Source organism: Pteropus vampyrus, unplaced genomic scaffold (assembly GCF_000151845.1).
Source record: "Pteropus vampyrus isolate Shadow unplaced genomic scaffold, Pvam_2.0 Scaffold220, whole genome shotgun sequence".
Classification (NCBI taxonomy): Eukaryota; Metazoa; Chordata; class Mammalia; order Chiroptera; family Pteropodidae; genus Pteropus; species Pteropus vampyrus.
Genome location: NW_011889001.1, coordinates 1,306,563 through 1,326,234, shown reverse-complemented (window position 1 = coordinate 1,326,234; position 19,672 = coordinate 1,306,563). Strand labels below are relative to the sequence as shown.

The 19,672-nt window shown below is 35.2% G+C and overlaps 1 protein-coding gene and 1 pseudogene across 6 annotated transcripts in view; both read right to left on the bottom strand.

The window, feature by feature from the left end:
* The window catches only part of PPP2R3A (protein phosphatase 2 regulatory subunit B''alpha), a 159,657-nt gene that overhangs the window by 3,723 nt on the left and 136,262 nt on the right, over window positions 1–19,672 (bottom strand). The window lies entirely within an intron of this gene.
* Window positions 2,271–2,389, bottom strand: LOC111747397 (annotated as a pseudogene).

The window sequence follows — 19,672 nt, the reverse complement described above, 5'->3', positions numbered from 1 at the left end:
GGTGGTTAAGTGATGTAGCTTTAGAGCACTGACTTTGGAGTCAGACTTCGAAATCAGATTCCAATCTCAGTTTCACCACTTAATGCGACTTGACCTGGTATTAATTAACCTCTCTGCATCAGTTTCCTCAACTAATGATGGTAGCAGTGACTACCCTTCATAAGGGCTGAGTGGAGATGAGGTGAGAGGCCCTATATAAATCAAACTCTTGGAAAATGTTAGGTATTCTCATGATGGAGAAGTGCTAGGGCATACTGGAGGCAGCATGGTGACAATCCTGTATTGGGGGACAGGGTCACAAAATTTTTGTGTATGTCGTTGGAAAATTTTTACAAAAGAATACATACTTTTTCCCACTGAAGCCTCCTGCCGGAACTGTGATTTTTAGCAGTGGATTTGATTGAATCTAGTATGTAAAGATGTTTCCGTGCCCTGTGTGTTGGATATAGTGGAGTGTTACCTGCATTTCTTTTGTACTTTCAAGGCACCAAGAGCAGTACTATGCACAGATTTTGGAGGAATCTTATGGATTCTGGTTCATTAATTCAGAACCTTTTGTCAATGTCCTAGAGACTCCTCTTAGCCCAGTGGTTCTCAAGTGGGGTTGATTCCCCCTCCCAGGGGACATTCGGCAGTGTCTGGAGACATTTCTCACAAATGGATGGGTTCTACTGGCACCTACTGGGTAGAGTCTAGGATGTTGTTAAAAACCCTACAGTGTGTCAGACACCACCTCACAACAGAATCATTAAGCCTAAAACAGTGCTTTTATTGACAAACCCTGTTCCAACTCCTGCCCCTTCAGACTAAGCTCTTCTCTTTTTGTACTTCCGGGCAATCAGTCTTTTTCATAGCTTTATCCACGAGTTGTCCACCTGTGGCTTCTAAATGTACGTGTCCAGCCTCAGCCTCTTTCCTAAGCTGGAGACTACCATGTATCCAACTGCCTACTATATGGCTCTTCTGGTATGATAGCATATACAAATCTGAAATTCTTTCCACACCCCTGATACTCTCTATTCTAATGAATAGCACCATAATCTGCCCACGCCAAGCCAGAAACCTAGTTATCCCAAGTTCCTCTTAACCTCCCCTCTTCAAATTGAGATAGCCTGTTCTACCATGTTCAATACCACACGGATAGAGTCCTGCCTTTTCCTCTCCATTACCACTGATTTAGTTCAGGGCACCATACTTTCTTGCTAGGATTACTACAATAGTTTTCTGACAATTGGTCTTCCAGCCTTTCACTCTTGTGTGGTACCCTCTGTTACTGCCATACTAGGTTATTTACTGTCAGAATGGTCTTGGGACCTGATGCCACTACATATTTTTCAGTGGCCTGTGGTGCCCTCCCTTTGTTTAACTTGTGCTCATTTTTTAATCTGAGATGTCATTTAAAAGGTTCCAGATTCTCAGTGCCTGAGCTACCACCATCTCTTATTTAGATGTCTGTAATAGCTTCATTTGTCTCCCTCTATCTGTTCTTGCACCTCTACCAATCTAGCAGTTATCTTCAAAATAAGTGGAATTACATTACTTCCTTGTTTAACTCCTTTTTTCAGTAGCTTCCCTAGGCCCTGCATAATGAGCCCTGTTGATCTTTCCAGCCACATTTCCCTCTGTTGCTCACTATACCCTAGCAACACTGGCCTTTAAAAGTGTGTCCTCAACAGTTTCCTGCCTCAGAGCCATTGCACATTTTTCCCTCTGCAGAGAATATTTTTGCTCCCTGCTTTGTGCATAACTGTTTCCTTCTTAACCTTGAGATTTGCATCACCTCCTCAGGAAATTCTTTCCTCAGCACCCTAAGTTGTAAGTGCCTCTCCATTATTGGTTCACTCTGTTTCCTTCATAATAATATAATTGCCTGTCTTCCCCACTGGACTGTAAATTGTCCATTTTGTGACTTACCAGTTTCCTTGGGCTGTAGGATATAGTGCCTGGCACTAGGGACCCAAAATGAATTGTTGAATGAAAAGTGATATCCTAATGCTTTTGTGAAATGATGTGTTAAGTTGTAGGGGAAAGCTGGGGTCAGTTAAATATTTAGGGTGCAGAAGTCATCTTGAAGTCACTAAAGTCAGAACTGTAAGAGCCTTAATCTTTATCCTGCTCTCCAGGAATTCCTGAGCAGGGGAGAGTGTTAACTGATTCCTTCTACAGACCTCTTCCAGGTTTATTTGTCATGGGATTCTAGACTCGAAGGTAATTTTTCGAGGTATTCTTTATTTATTTAACTGACCATTTTTAATTAATTATTTTTTTAACACCTATGGCACCTGGTATTCCTAGGTGGTCTCCCATCCAAGTATTAGCCAGGCCCGACACCACTTAGTTTCCAAGATCAGATGAGATTGGGCATGTTCAGAGTTGCATGGTCGTAGACTAACTGGCCATTTTTGAATGAGTAAAGGGGTCAAAGGATTAAAGCAGAACTCATAGAGTTCACAAGCATTTCACTAGAAATCCTAGGTATCAAGTTGAGAACAAATTCTTTAACAGTATTAAGATAGTATTGCTAGCATAAGGGAAAGTAATTGTTTATGTATTTTTGCTAGCAATATGAATGCCTTTAGAAATCTTTCTCTGAGTTTTCCCTTTCAGATGAACAATTTTACGGGTAAAAGTATTAAGGCTGATTCTGGAGATTCCTGGGATGGAAGTGTAACAGCTGGAATGAGCAGAAATAATGACTGGCATATATGTGGTCTGCCAAATGATTTGTATGCAGTTTCAGGGTATTGTCTGGGAGTTGTAGTTTGATTCTGATTTGGGGATTCTGATTATTCACAGGGGTAAGGGGATAGAATATTTGATTCAAGGCTTCTCTCAGGAAACTTGAGACATGTTGTGTCTAAGCGTATGCTATAATGTTTTGTGTTTTTCTCTAGTCTGTAATGCTTTAGAAATAGGAGTGAATTTTACCTTTCTAATTTTAAATTAAAAAAAGGCATCCTAAGCCATTGATATAAAATGGATCAACTAAAATGCTTGAGAAGTTGGATATTTGGTTCAATGAATTTCCTTGCTGACCCATTCAATGAGTAGAGAATTTTCTGTTTCAATTCTTGTTAGTTTCCTATTATGTACCACCCACTTTCCCACCTCAGAAAGTTGATCTCTCTTCATTTTTGATGGTTGAGGATCCCTTGCTGTTCCCCAGGGTTACGAGCCATCAGGTGGTTATACCTTTTTATTTTAGATGTAGATAGTATAAACATTTGGGTTAAATATATTCTAATTATGAATTTGAAGGGGAGGGACAGAGTTTCATACATTTTTCTTACAAATCACAGTGCCTGGCATAGAGTAGGTACCAGTGAATATCTGGAAATAAATTAAAATTGGGCTTTGATTTGTTTTGTTGAATGCACAAAAAAATAACATTAATTTTAGGTCTATATAAAGGCTCTTTCCTGAGCACAGTAAAAGACTCAGAATTATTCTACTTTTAATATAAGTCATGCTTTGGAATATTAATTCCTGTCCTTTCTTCTCTTCCTAATCCCACATCCCAAAATACACACATGCTTTGTCCTTCCCCCTACTGTCCCATTATTCCTGCTCCTCTGCTAAATTCTCCCACTTCACTGAGAACAGTCGGGCTCTACACAACCCTTACTCCAGATTTGACTGTCCCTACATTCCTGGAAGATTGCTCTGGTGTGTTTCTGGCTGGCCTTCTTTGCCTACAGTGCCTTATTTTCAGTGCCAATGGAAGTAAATGTAGAACCTTTACGAAGAGTAATTTACATGTTTATATTTAATATAAAAGAAAACGCCACTTTAAAAAATACTCAGTAGAAAACAATTCTAAATAAACTAAATGTTCAATAATAGGGAATTGGTTAAGTTATTGCTTGAGAGAACACTGAGAAACATTGAAAGTCATGTTTACGAAAACACTAGTAACATTGTCAAAAAGTAGTATGCCAGAGTGTTAAATAATGGTTACCTCTGGATGACTGAACTAAGGGTGATTGTAATCTCTATATTTTCCATTTTTTTCTGCAACAAACCTATATTTCTCTATTAATCAGATACAGACTTTTGGAATAACAAGAATTACATTTAATCTAAATTACATTTAATTATAGGTAAAACAGTGAAATACATAATCTATAAGAGTATTTTTAAGATAATGTAATAGACTCAACTAAAAATCTGAAGTACACAAGTAGTCAAATTGGCAGAAAAGCTTGTTTCTGATTATTGCAGATCTCAGTGTAAGATAGTAACACGGAGGACCCTTTATCTTGCTTTCCATAATTTTTGTGGAGTTTTTAACTACACTATTGCAGAAATCATAAGAATGCTAATTATAAATAAATTTGGTGTCATAACCTGTTATCTTCATATAAGTGATACATTTAGTTGAATAAGTCTATGTAACTGGTACCCTGTCTTTCTGGTTTCTCCTATGACCATTACCCTTGGCTGAATTTATACAAATGGTGTTATCATGTTGTGGTGCTAGATGTGATAATCACAATATTTGCAGCCTCATACCTGTGGAGACCTATGGCCCTCTTTCACCTCACTGAAATCTGGAGTCATTATGACATTACTTATCGAAGGCATAACCTAAGTACCAGCCTTGAATCAGGAGGTACAGGTACATGGCACAAAGGCTCCTATGATTGCTGTTAGATGGTAAAATAGAGAACTTCAGGTTGTTTTTGGAAGGTAAAGTCATCTAGATTCCTGCAGTTATCCTTGTAGTAATGGTGGCTGCTGGATTATTGCTGCCTTTGATGTTACTCAGTAAACATCTGCTGAGGATCTCCTACATCCCTAACAGTCTTCCAAGTGCTGGGATTACGGAGTGACTAAAATAAGGTTTTTTTGCCCTGGAGGAGCCCATGTTCTGATGGAAAAACAAAGAGCTCCATTTTTTCCTAGCATTTATATACCAAACATTGTTAGATACATTATATACATTATCTCTCATTCTCTGTACAGTCCTGCTGTTTGTGCTATAATCTCTGTACTCTGGAAATGAAGGGAACAAGGTAGGTAGTGGAATGCTAATGCTACAGCTGACTAAATTCTAGTTTAGAGAGATTATATAGTGTGGCTAGATCATAGAAATGGTAGTTGTAATAGGTAGTTGTAATAGCCATTATTTACTGATTACATAGGCACTATGCCTAAGGGCATAATAAAAAGCTATATACATCATCTTATTTAATCTTTAAAACAGCTTGATGTGACAGGTGGTCTCCTCATTGTAGTATAAGGGATGTTGAGGCTTGGATGCCTGGATTTACATAGCAAGTATGACAGAGCAAGGATGTGAATTTATTAAGTTTGCGTAACATCAAATTCTGTGCTCTTAACCATGATATTATATTGCATCTCTTCCCATACAGGTAGTAATAGTAGTAATAGCTATTATTTATCAGGTATTGACTATGTGCCAGGTGTTTATATATATATGATCTTAAGAGTCTCACAACCACCTTGGAAGATAGTTGCTGGTGTCTTCTGAAACTGAGCCTCAGGAGTCAGATAACCTGCCCAGCTGGTGAGTGGTAGGTAGAACCAGATCTGTCTGGCTCCTAAGCCTTTGCTATTTCCATGGTACTACCATTCTTCTTCCCTTTCTAATATTTCAGTCTGCTAATTCTGTTTTACAGACTCACCCTGAATTATTTGTAATTCATCTTAAGATGAAGCCCTAGTTGGTGTAGCCTTGGGATTCTGGTCTGGCTGTACTTTTGAACTTGTCAGTCAGCTATTAATACCTCTAAACAGGCCTTTTCCTTCGTTGACATTCTAGTGCTCACTCTATAGGCTGTGGCTATTGTAAGCCTTCTCCTCTCCCCTTGGGACCTCATCACCCACAAGTGGGCTGTGTAGACCTTATCTCCCACAACATGAGAAGAATGGTGTCCAACAAAAGCCTCTCATATACACTGGTCAAATTTCATTACAGCTGGTCCCTACCTCTCCTCTTGTGACCCCCTCACCTGAACTTCTGTCTGCATCCCTTCGCTTCCTCTCTCTCCCTTCTGTGCACGCTAACAGCTTCTCTGAGCACTGCCACAACTAGAAAAATTCAAAATTGCTATTGCCACAACTAGTCTCTTCTTTTTAGACTAACAAACTTCTAAATGATTAGGCCTGCCATCTCTACTTTATCTCTCCTTTAAAGCAGGACAGATAAAGTAGAATTTATATGTAGTATAAATTTCCATTTTTGTAAAACTATCTCTGAATAGAAATATCTAGAAAGATATTCTTAAATGATAAGACAGGCTGTCTCTGGTGGATTTTAGGGAAGATTTTTATCGCTATTTTCTAACTCTTCTGCAGTGAATAGATATTACCTATGTCAGATAAACAGGAAAAAGAATAACTTCTTTTTCCTGTTTATTAAAGTAATACATGTTCACTAGGTTAACCTTATAAATTATAGAACAATATAAAACAAATTATTTGCAAAGCCCAGAGTTAACCACTGTTAATATTTTGGAGCCTTTTAGCTTGTGCACACATATAAACACATTTTTAATATTCAGATTATATCACAAATTTTGTAAACCTGATTTTTCCATGTTAGGTTTTTGTGCAAGCATACAATTTAAATATCTGCAGAATATGATACATAGATATCATGACTCATTTAACCAATCTATTGTACATTTGTATTGCTTTGAATTTTTTTATTTTAGAATTACCTGTGGCCAATGCCAACTGTTTGGATGAACAATTCTATCTAAATTTCTGATTATTTATAATAGATAGCTAGAATTAGAATTGGTAGTTAAAGAGTATAAATTCAAGCTGTTGCTATATATCATATTGTCAAATTACTTTCTAGGGCAGTTGGGCCAATTTGCTTCTCCCAGCATTGTGTAAAAGTGCTTGCCTTATTGCACAGTGAGCCTAGAGCGAAGTGTTACTGCAGTGTGCTTCCACTGTGAGAGAGCAGTTAAGACACTTTAATTGCCTCTGTTTTCCCTGTTCACCAATATCCAATAATGTTTAGTATACAATATGAATGCAAATATTTATTGAATTAATATTATCTTTTAAAAACTGCTGCCAATTTAATAAGCTAAACATTTTTAGCTCTTGTATTTTAAAAAGTTTTGAGTATCGTTTACATACCATAGAATTCACTGATCTTTATGTTCAATATGTTTTAATAAATTTTTAAAATTGTGCAACCATCATCACAATCCAATTTTAGAACACTTTCATCTCTCCATCTGCCAGTCCTCTCCGTTGTTCCTGTTTGCATTCACTCTCCACTCTCATTCCCAGAACTAGGCAACCGCTGATCTGCTTTTTGGCTCTACAATTTTGCCTTTTCTGGAAATTTCATGTAAATGGAATCATATAATATATAGTCTTTAGTGTCTGGTTTCTTTCCCGTAGAAAGATATTTTTGAGAGATTCATCCATGTTGCATGTATTCATAGTTCTTTCCTTTTATTTATTTAGGTATAATTAACATACAACAAATTGCTCATATTTAAAGTATACAATTAATAAGTTTTGACTTTCATATACACTTGTAAAAGCGTCACACAGTCAAGATCATGAAAATATCTATACTCCCAACCAAAGTTTCCTCATGCCCCTTTATAATCACTGTCCCCTCTCCCAAGATAATCACTGATTGACTTTTTGTCATTACTGTTAACCTTTGAACAGCATGGGTTGAACAACCCCTGAATTGTGCAGGTCCACTTATATGGATTTTTTTCACTAACTATACAGTCAGTCCTCATACTCCCGGGTTTCGCATCCATGGATTCCACCAACCACAGATGTGGAGGGCTGATTTTGTATTCATTGTTCTATGCCATTTTATATAAGGGACTTGCGCATCTGTGGATTTTGGTGTGTGTGTCCTGGAACCAATCTTCCATGGATACTGAGGAATGACTGTAAAGATTTTGGGGAATCAAAAGTTACATGTGGATTTTCAACTGCGTGGGATGTTGGTGCCACTAACCTCCTGTGTGGTCCAAGGGTCAACTATATAGATTGGTTTGCATTTTCTGGAATTTTATATAAATGGAATCAGACAAAAATAGAATATCTCTTTAGCTTCTATCACTTAATGTGAGATTCGCCTACATGGTATTTATTAATAGCTCATTCCTTTTTTTACTGCTGAGTAGCATCCCATTATCTGGCTATATTTTATCAGTTCACCAGTTTGATGACTATTTAGATTATTTCCAGTTTCAGACTACTATAAATCCTACTACTCTAAACATACACATACAAGTCTTTGGGTGAACATTTCTCTTGGGTAGATTCCTAGGAGTGGAATTTCTGATTCATATGATTTTGTGTTTAACTTTTTAAGAAACTGCCAAGATTTTCTAAAAAGAAACTATATCATTTTACATCCCCATCAGTCCAATGTTTGAAGGTTCCAGCTTCATATTACCAACTTGGTGATTTTAGTTCTAGTGGCTGTGTAGTGTATCTCATTGTGGTTTTAATTTGCATTTTTCTAACATCTAATGATGTAGAGCACCTTTTCATACCCCATTTGCTGTTTGTACGTCTAATTTACTTGTGTTTATTCAAATCGTTTGTCCATTTAAAATTAGGTTATTAGTCTTTTTATTATTGAGCTGTAAGAGTCTTATATATTCTGGATATGCGTCCATTATCAGGATGTTTGGGAAATATTCCAGTTTGTCTTCATTTCCTTCATGGTGTCTTTTGGAGAATAATAGTTTTAAATTTTGAAGGAAATCCAATTTTCAATGTATTTTATTGCTCTTGTGTCACCCAAGGTCAAAGACATACTCTCTTATGTTTTATTCCAGAAGCTTTAGAGTTTCAGCTTACATTTACGTCTTTTATCCTAATCTTAGAGAGAACATACTCAGTTTTTCACCAGAATTATGATGTTAACTATAGGTGACTTATCAGGTTAAGGAAGTTCCCTTCTATCCTTACTTGGGTGAGAGTTACTGTGAATGGATGTTGGATTTTGTCGAATGCTCATTTTGTGTCTGTGGAGATAATCATGTGTTTTTTGTTCCTTATTCTAATATGGTCTATTACATTAATAGATTTGTGGATGTTAAGCCAGCCTTCCATTCCTGGGATGAACCTACTTAGAGTGTATAATCTTTTATATATATTGCTAGATTTGATACACTCATATTTTGTAAGAAATTTTATATTGGTGTTCACAAGTGATATTGGCTTGTAGTTTTCATTTTCTGTGATGTCTTTGTCTGGCTTTAGTATCAGAGTAATATTGGCTTTATAAAATGAGTTTGGAAATGTTCCTACTATTATTTTCTGAAAGTATTTGTAAAAGATTGGTATTAATTTTTTTTCTTAAGTATTTGACAGTTTACTAGTGAAACCATCTGAACTTGGACTTTCCTTTTGGGGAAAACTTAATAACTAATTTATTATCTTTATCTGATACAGTCTATTCTGATTTACTATTTCTTCTTGAGTCAGTTTTGGTAATTTGAGTTTTTCTAGGATTTTGTCCCATTTTATCTAAGGTGTGAAATTTATTGGAATAAAGTCTGTTCATAATATTCCTTATAATTATTATTATTTTTTAGTTAAAGTTGCATTTTTATTTTATTTATTTTTTATGGTGACATTGGTTAATGAACTCCAATAAGTTTCAGCTGTATACTTTAATAGTAAGGCATATATATATTTACACTATGTGTTCACCTCCCATGGTTAGATTTCTGTCACCACATATTTGACCCCCTTTACCCCGTCTACCTCCCCCATCCTCCCTCACTCCCCACCCCCTGGTAACCACTAGTCTACAGTCCATGTGCCTCTGTTTGTTTATCCAGTTCTTTTGTTGCTTTTAGGTTTATATCCCACATATAAGTGATATCATGTGATTTTCAACTTTTTCTGTCTGGTCTATTTCAATTAGCATGATTGTCTCGAGGTCCATCCATGTTGTCACAAATGGCAGTATTTCATCTCTTATGACTAATATTCCATTGTATATATGTACCACATCTTCTTTAGCCAATCATCTATTGGACACTTCAGTTGCTTCCATGTTCTGGCCACTGTAAATAATGCTGCTATGAACATCGGTGTGCAAATATCTTTTCAGATATGGGTTTTCAAGTCTTTGGGGTAAATACCCAGTAGAGGGATTGCTGGATCATATGGTAGATCAATTCTTAGTTTGTTGATGAACCTCCATACTGTTTTCTGTAGTGGCTGTACCAATTTGCAGTCCCACCAGCAGTGTATGAGGGTTCCTTTTTCTCCGCATCCTCTCCAGCACTGGTTATTTCTTGTCCTGTTGATTACAGCTATTCTAACAGCTGTGAGATGGTATTTCATTGTGGTTTTGATTTGCATTTCCCTAATAACTAGTGATGTTAAGCATCTTTTCATCTATTTGTTGGCCATTTATTTGTCCTCTAAAGAGAAGTGTCTGTTCAGGTCCTCTGCCCATTTTTTGATTGGATCATTTGTTTTTTTTTTATTGTTATTGAGTTATATGAGTTCTTTGTATATTTAGGGTATTGGCCCTTATTGGAGGTGTTGCTTGCAGATATATTTTCCTGTTCAGATGGTTGTCTCTTTACCTTGTTGACAATTTCTTTTGCTGAGCATAAGCTTTTTAGTTTGATGTAGTCCCATTCATTTTAGCTTTTTCTCTTGTTTTTGAGGTCACATTCATAAAATCCTTGAGTTTAGTTCCAGTGTTTTTCTCTATGCATTTTATTGTTTCAGGTCTTATATTCAGATCCTTAATCCATTTTGAGTTAATTTTGGTGTATAGTGATAGACAATAGTCTAGTTTCATTCTTTTGCAGGTGGCTTCCTAGTTTTCCCAGCACCATTTAATGAAGAGGCTTTCCTTTCTCCAGTGTATGTTTTTAGCATTTTTGACGAAAATTATCTGCCCATATAAATATGGGTTTACTTCTGGACTCTCGATTCTGTTCCACTGGTCTGGGTATCTGTTCTTCTGCCAATACCATGCCATTTTGATTACTGTCACTTCGTAGTATAATTTGAAGTCGGGAAGAGTGATGCCTCCAGTCTCATTCTTTTTTCTCAGGATAGCTTTGGCAATTCGGAGTCTTTTGTTCTTCCATACAAATCTGATGATCTTTTGTTCTATTTCTTTAAAAAATGCTAATGGGATATTGATGGGGACTGCATTAAATCTGTATAATGCTTTAGGTAATAAGATCATTTTAACTATTTTTATTCTTCCATCCAAGAACATGGAATATCTTTCCATTTCTTTGTATTTTCTTCAATTTCTTTTAATAGGGTCTTATAGTTTTCATTATATAGGTTCTTCACATTTTGTTATATTTATTCCTATGTATTTTATTCTTTTTGTTGCAGTTGCAAAAAGAATTATTTTTTCCACTTCTTTTTCTGATGCTTCGTTATTAGAGTATAGTAATGCTGAGGATTTTTGTACGTTGATTTTGTATCCAGAGACTTTACTGTGTTTGCTTATTTTTCTAGCAGTGTTCCTGTGGAGTCTTTAGGGTTTTCTATATAGAGAATCATGTCATCTGCAAATAGTGAGAGTTTAACTTCTTCATTTCCTGTTTGGATGCCTTTTATATCTTTCCCTTGTCTGATTGCATTCGCTGGGACCTCCAATGTTATATTGAATACCATTGGTGATAGTGGACAGCCTTGCCTTGTCCCTGATCTTAGAGGGAAGGTTTTTAGTTTTTCACCATTAAGTATAGTGTTGGCTGAGGGTTTGTCATATATGGCCTTTATTATGTTAAGGTACTTTCCTTCTATACTGATTTTCTTAAGTGTTTTGATCATAAATGGATGCCGTACCTTGTCGAAGGCTTTTTCTGCATCTACTGATATGATTATATTCTTATTTTTTGATGTTTATGTGGTATATCACACTAATCAATTTGCATATGTTGAACCATCCCTGTGCCTTTGGGGTGAAGCTCACCTGATCGTGGTGTATAATCTTTTTAATATGTTGCTGTATTCGGTTTGCTAGTATCTTTAGGATTTTTGCATCTGTGTTCATGAGAGATATTGGTCTGTAGTTTTCTTTTTTTGTGTTATCTTTACCAGGTTTGGTATCAGGGTAATATTGGCCTCGTAAAATGAGTTGGGAAGTATTGCCTCCTCTTCGATTTTTTGGAAGAGTTTGAGAACAGGTATTAAATCTTCTTTGAATGTTTGGTAGAATTCACTGGTGAAGCCATCTGGTCCTGGACTTTTACTTTTTGGTAGGTTTTTGATGATTATTTCAATTTCCATACTACTGATCAGTCTATTTAGATTTTCCAGTTCTTCTTGATTCAGTCTAGGAAGATCGTATTTTTCTAAGTACTGGTCCATCTCTTCTAGGTTATTAAATTTGGTGTTATATTCTTTTTCATAGTATTCTTGTATGATCCTTTGTATTTCTGCGATGTCAGTCATAATTTCCCCCCTTTCATCCCTGATTTTGTGTCCTTTCTCTTTTCTTTAGTGACAGGTTTGTCAATTTTATTAACCTCCTCAAAGAACAAGCTCTTTGTTGCATTTATTTTTTCTATTGTTTTGTTTGTTTGTTTTCAATTTCATTTATATCTGCTCTAATTTTGATGATTTCTTTCCTTCTGCTGACTTTAGTTTTCATTTGTTCTTTTCCTAGTTTTATAAGATGAAGCGTTAGGTTGTTTATTTGGACTTGTTCTTGTTCTTGGAGATAGGCCTGTAATGATATGAACATTCTCCTCTTATGACCGCTCTTGCCATGTCTCAAAAGTTTTGATATGTCGTACTATCATTATCATTCATTTCTATGTATCTCTTGATCTCTCTTTTTATTTCTTTCCTGACCTAATTATTCTTCAGTAGCATGTTGTTTAATCTTCATGTATTTGTGGTTCTTTCTGCTTTCTTTTTGCAGTTGATCTCTAGTTTCAAAGCATTATGATCAGAGAATATGGTTGGCATGATTTCAACCCTCTTATATTTGTTGAGGCTATCTCTGTGTCCCAGTATGTGGTCGATCCTTGAGGATGTTGCATGTGCACTAGAGAAGAATGTATAAGCAGCTCTTTTGAGATGGAAGGCTCTGTAAATGTCAATTATGTCCAATTAATCTAATGTGTCATTTAAGGATGTTATCTTTACTGATTTTCTGTTTGGAAGATCTGTCCATATCTGACAGTGGGGTATTTAGGTCCCCTACTATGATAGTGTCTTGGTCTGTTTCTCTCTTTAGTTTTATTAGTAATTGCTTTACATATTTGGCGGCTCCCCAATTGGGAGCATAGATATTAATAAGTATTTTGTTTTTTTTGGTACATGATCCTCTTTATCATTATGAAGTATCCTTCAGTATGTTTCTTTACCTTTTTTATTTTGAAGTCTGTTTCGTCTGGTATTAGTACTGCTACTCCTGCTTTTTTCTGAATGCCATTTGCTTGCAGTATCATCACTTTGAGTCTATATTTGTCTTTGGAGCTGAGATGTGTCTCCTGGAGGCAGCGTATAGTTGGGTTTTATTTTTTGATCCATTCTACAACTCTGTACCTTTTTATTGGTGAGTTCATTCCATTCATATTTAGGGTGATTATTGAAACATGAGGTCTTCTAATAGCCATTTTATCTTTTGCTTTCTGGTAGTTCATTGTTTCCATTGCTTCCTTGTCTTCGTGTTTCTGTTTTCTTTATTTTGGTTGGCTTTTGTGGGTTTTGCCTCTGGTTCTTCTTGTTTTATGTTATATACTTCAGTTCTGAATCTTTGGTGTGGTTACCATTATGAATATATAAAGGATCAAAATTTATATACACGTGTCCATTTTCTTCTGCACGTGCCTTATCTCCATTCCCTTTTGCGAATTTGGATCATTGAATTCTCCCCTTTTCAATCACTGTTGTCTCAATTTGTCCCTATGTATGCTGAATGCTCATTACTATCTTGCTATAGCAATTCTCTTCTTATTTTTTAAGCTTATAATGCCCGTTCTTAGTAAGGGTTGCACGCCTCTGCTTCTATTTGCCCGATAGTCACCTTACTCCTAATTATGTGTTGTTTTTTTTTTTGTCATTGTTTTAGGTGAGCTGACCCCTTTCAGTATTTCCTGTAGTGCAGGCCTCGTAGTGGAGAATTCCCTCAATTTTTGTATATGTAGAAAGGTCTTAATTTCTCATTCATATCCAAAGAAGAGCTTAGCTAGATACATTATTCTAGGCTGGTAGTTCCTTTCACTTAATATTTTGAATATTTCATTCCACTCCTTTCTGGCTTGTAAGGTATGTGCTGAGAATTCCGACGATAATCTAATGGATTTTCCTTTATAAGTTACCATCTTCTTCTCCTTGGTTGCCTTGAGAATTCTCTTTGTTGTTGATTTTTGGTAATTTTAATACAATGTGTCTTGCTGAAGGTCTTTTAAGGTTGAGATAATTGGATGTTCTGTTGACTTCTTGAATTCCAACCTTCAGCTCATTCCTTAGATTTGGAAAATTCTCGTCCACTATTTGTTTGAAAATGCTTTCTAGTCTCTGTTCCTTTTCCTCGCTTTTGAAAATGCCCATTATTCTACGTTTCCTTTCCTGATGGTATCAGCTAGTTCTTCGGTTTCTCTCTTCTTTCTTCTGACTTATTACTAGATTTCTGTCTTTGATATCACTGATCCTTTCCTCCATTTGGTCGACTATTTCCCAAGCTTGCTATTTCATTTTTCACTCTTGCAGTGTGGTTTTTTTTTAATCTCAAGAAGATCTGTTCTGTTATTTTTGAAGGTTTCCATCTCCTTGCTCTGCTCATTATGTTTTTTTTTTCAATTTCTGTAATTGTTGATATGACTCATTTCGGAACTCATTGAGTTTTTTCAGGAGTACCATCTTGAAGTTTTTGTCATTTAAGTTGCATATTTCTATGTCTGTAAGCTTATTTTCTGGAGATTTTTCTCTTTCTTTCTGAGATGTCTTGTCACCTTGGTTGTTCACGATGTTTAATGGACTATTTCTCCACCTGGACATTAATAGAAGAGTATTCTGTTTTTTTTCCAGAAAGATGATTTATCATATAAAGGTCTCTCTTCAGTGTGCTGCAAAGAAGACGCTTTTCTTTTGGTTTCCAGTAGGTGGTGTCTAAGCCTATTGGATCCTGCTTTATATAAAGCATTAATAATATCTTTTTATTTTCTTGTAGATATTTAATCACACTCACTACCCTCAGTCTAAGGCCCTGTCAGTGTTAGCAACATTTTTGGTAGCGTTTGCTCATATTTCCCTTGGGTTCTGTGGTGTTCGGTCTTGGAGGATATGGCCCTGGGGAGGGGCCCTCTGGGATGGGGGCTGGAGGCTACGGCTCAGCATTGGTTTTGTAACCGCGGATAGTTAAAATCAACTGTTGTTTCTCTGCCTTCCCTCTTCTCTGCTTTCTGCCTTGATGGCTGGGCCCTACTGCCGGCCACGTGGAGCTCAGCACTCCCAGGTATGGCTGCTCAGGGAACTCGCCACACCTTCTCCATTCTCCCTCTTCCTACAGGTAGCCAGCAGCTGTGAGAGGCAGCTTCTTTATTTCTCCCAGTCCACTGCCCGACACCCGGGGTTCTGACCTGTGGTAGCTCTTATGCGCAGATCCCACGCTCAGACGTGCTGATGTGCAGTTTGGGTGTTTTTTGTTGAGTTTTAGATGTTCAGCTTATTGTTGTTTCAAGGGGAGAGATCTAGGGACTTTTCTCACTCCGCCATGTTTCTAGAAGTCTATAATTCTGTAGTGTCTATAGTGATGCCTCCTCCTTCCTTCCTGATTTTGCTAATCTAGATCATTTTTTTTTTTTGCCTTGGTCTAAAGTTTTCTTTAAAAAAAAAAAAAAAAAAAAAAAAAAAACAAAAAAAAAAAACTTTCCAAAGAGCCAACTTTTGGTTTCATCAGTTCTTTCATACTGTTTTCCTATTTTCTATTTCATCAATTTCTACTATGATCTTTATTTTTCCTTCTTTTACTTATTTTGGGTCTGGTTTGGGCTTCCTTTTTCCAGCTTAAGGTAGAAGCTTATATTATTGATGTTAGACTTTTCTGAGCCATAAATATTCCTGTAAGCACTACTTCAACTGCACCCATACATTTTTATATTTTATTTTCATACACTTCAAGAAATTTTTAAATTGCCCTGTGGTTTCTTTTTTGACCCATGTGTTTTTAGTATGTTATTTAATTTCCAAATATTTGGAGGTTCCCAGATTTCTTTCTGTTACTGACTTCTAATTTATTTATATTATGGTCCAACAACACACTTTATATTACTGTAATCCATTTGAATTTATTGAACCTGGTTTTGTTCACCTAACATGGTCTGTCCAAGAGAAGTTCCACGTGCACTTGAAAACATGTATATTTTCCTGTTGTTTTGTAATGTATTCTCTATTGATTAGATCAAGTACTTTGTATTGTTCAAGTATTCTGTATTCTTGCTGATGTCTGTAGTTCTAGCAGTTACTGAAAGAAGAGTGTGGAAATCTCCAACTACTTGCTGAACTGTCTGGCAATTTTGTTGCCTGTGTTTTGGGGCCTTGTTCGGTACATATAGTTAAAATTGTTTTGTCTGGCTATTACATTTAAACTGTTGGTAAAGTAGGAATATTCGTGTTTAATTCCTGGGTGAAATTTCTTTTTTTTGACCATTTAGAATTGGTCAGTATTTATGTTCTTGCTATTGATTTTGAAGAATGTGATTTATAAAAGAACCCTACTGGTCATATGATGCAACCTAGTTTGTTTGCCTTTTGATTGTGATACAAAATTTGTCACTTTTTAAATGTACCGAAATTTATAATTTTCAGTACACTTATAAATTTCTCCCATTTCTTTTTTTTCTCTCTTTTATGCTTTTAAAGTCTGTTTATTTGCATGCACACATTAGTATAATATGCACATTCTTTCGCCCTATCACAGAGAGCTACCATTTTACTTACTAGTTGGTCTTTTCTTGACACATTTAAGACACTACTTTTATCATATACTACATTGCTATATGTACATTTTCTATTTAGGCACGGATACTACACTATGTTTAATAATATGGCTTTAATAGTACACCTCCCCTGTACCCCACCATACCTTTATTTCTTTTCAAAACTCATTGCTATTCTTGTGTATTGTTCCGCATGAGTTTTAGAATTAGCTTATCACGGTCCGCAATATATTTTGGGCGATTATATTGAGTTAATAATTTTAACATGGCAAATAGTCTTTATATCTTATGAGGAAGTTTTATGTTCATGTATATTTTTCAAGTCACTTTTTTTCTTATTACAAATGGAATTTTTTTCCTGTTATACTTTTAACTGGTTATTTCAGGTTTATGGGATTAATACCCTTTAACTGTTAACAAGATGGTCTTCTTAAGTTTGCTTAGTTTTAAGGCTTTTTTTCCAAAAATATATTAAATATTTTTAATATGTTAAAAATATATCAAAATTTATCATGTGCCTTCAAAGAATCTTTATATATATTTTTTCTCCCTTAATCTGTTAATGACAGACCTTGTAAAGCTGAACTACAGTTGCAATCTAGGTATAAAACCCAGTTACTTTTATATATTGGTAGATTTGACAAATTATTTAATATTCTGGTTCAGTTTTCATATCTGTAAAATGGGAATAACAGTATCTACAAAATAGGGTTTTTGTGAACACCTAATGAATTAAAATATTTAAAATACTTAGAATAGTGCTTGGCACATAGTATGCTGTGTATATGTGTGTGTGTGTGTGTGTGTATTAAAAAAATAAAACTTTTAACTTTTTATGTACTTTATTTGGGTCTATTTTGTCATCCTTTATCATGTATCCTGGAAAGGATGGCCTAATTCATTGACTTCAGTATACAGGTTACAAATTTCCCCTTTTCATATCCTGTAGATTTTAATAAATACAATGCTTTGTTCCCTGGTTCTAAAAGACTATAATTTGTAGTTTGATTTAACATTTAAAAAATTTTAACATTCCAGATATGTGCATTTTTTTGTTGTTAATTTGGTTACATTTTAAGTAACAAATGTGGCATGTTAGTAATTTAAAAAAATTGTTGGAATTTCCTTCATGTTTTAATAGGCACTTTTGTGGCTGTTCCATGTATATTTTTGGGTACCAAGTATATGTTTGGGTATCTATGAAAGCTTACCTAATTCTGTATTTTTATTTTTTGCCCATTTGATTTGTTGGTATTTGCATGACTGTAAATTTGTCCATTTTTCCTTGTATTTTTATTAGATTTGCTTTATATATTGCATAAAGTTCATACCTTATTTTCATTGACAACTGTTGAAATATTGGTTTCTTTTGAAGCTTTGAATTCTATTTGTCTCATTAATGTTGCCATAACTGATTTCCTATTGTTATATACATTTGGCTGTTACTTCTATGTTAGGTATAAATATAAAGAATAGTATACAGTTCGATTTTTAATCCAATCTGAGTTTTACAATTGATACTCTATCTGGACTTATTCTGATAATTTATTTTGTACTGTCTTTTATCTTTTTGTCTCTTCTACAGTGCACATTTGTTTTTCCTTTATTGGTATAGCATTCCCTTTTTTTCTGGCCATATTCTCTAATTTTCCCAATTTGCCTTTGGAAAACATATGGTTTAGATAAACTTGACTCCTCTCCAAGATCAGTTCTCAGCCTCTAGGAGTTGCTTTATGAATAGGATCCAAACCGAACCAATTACAGCCAAAAGGATACAAATTCTGGGCTTTTGTTAGAACTTGTGGGAAGGAGATTTCCTCTTTTATTTCTACTTGAAGCTCTTAAGTGATCATCTTGCCACCACTTATGAACTACTTTAAGAGTGAAAGAATGAAAGAAAAGCATATCTAAGATATGAAAGAGATAAAGTCTGAGTCTCTAAAGTCAGTAATATCCCTGGATTTTTCAGTTCTATAAGCCAAGGTTCACTTTGCTAATAGTAATAAGTTTTTGCTATACCAATAAGAGTTGAGTTTAGGTTACTAGCCACCAAAAGAAAGCTGATTAACACATTTGTCTTTAGTAGATTGTTTTCTTTACTCAATTTTTTCCCCAGTTAATATAATTGTCTTTTTCTAAAAATGGGATTAAAAAGTTTTCCATTTTTATTCTTTTAGTGAATGACCTTAACTTTTAAAGACATACTTTAGCCATTGTTAGACAAATAAAAATCTATCAGCGTCTGTATTCTCCATTTTAATAAAGATTCATAGTATATTACCGTGACCACCTTTTACTCTCTCACTATAGTATCTGTGATCAAAAATAGTTCTAAAAATAAATTTTACTAATTTTGTTGCTCATGATGGTTTCTTGCATCCCACTATTCCTCTAGGATCCATTTATCTTCTTGCTAAAGAATATCTTGTAATATTTCTTTCAGAGATAGTTTGTAGGTGGTAAACTTTTTGCATCTTTGAATGTCTGATAATGCCCTTGTTTAGCCCTCACAGTTAAATAGTAACAAAATTCTAGGTTCAAAGTTATTTTCTTTACAGTATTTGAATGATATTGCTCTATTTCTGTATTCACTTTGTGGTTAATCTATTTTTTTCCTCTGGTAATTTTCAGTTCTCTTTTATCTTCTGAAATTTCACTCTAGTACAGGGATTGGCAAACTACAGTCTGCGGGCCAAATTTGTTTTGCCACCTGTTCTGGTACAGCTCATGCTTTTACCTTTTTAAATTTGAAAAAAAAA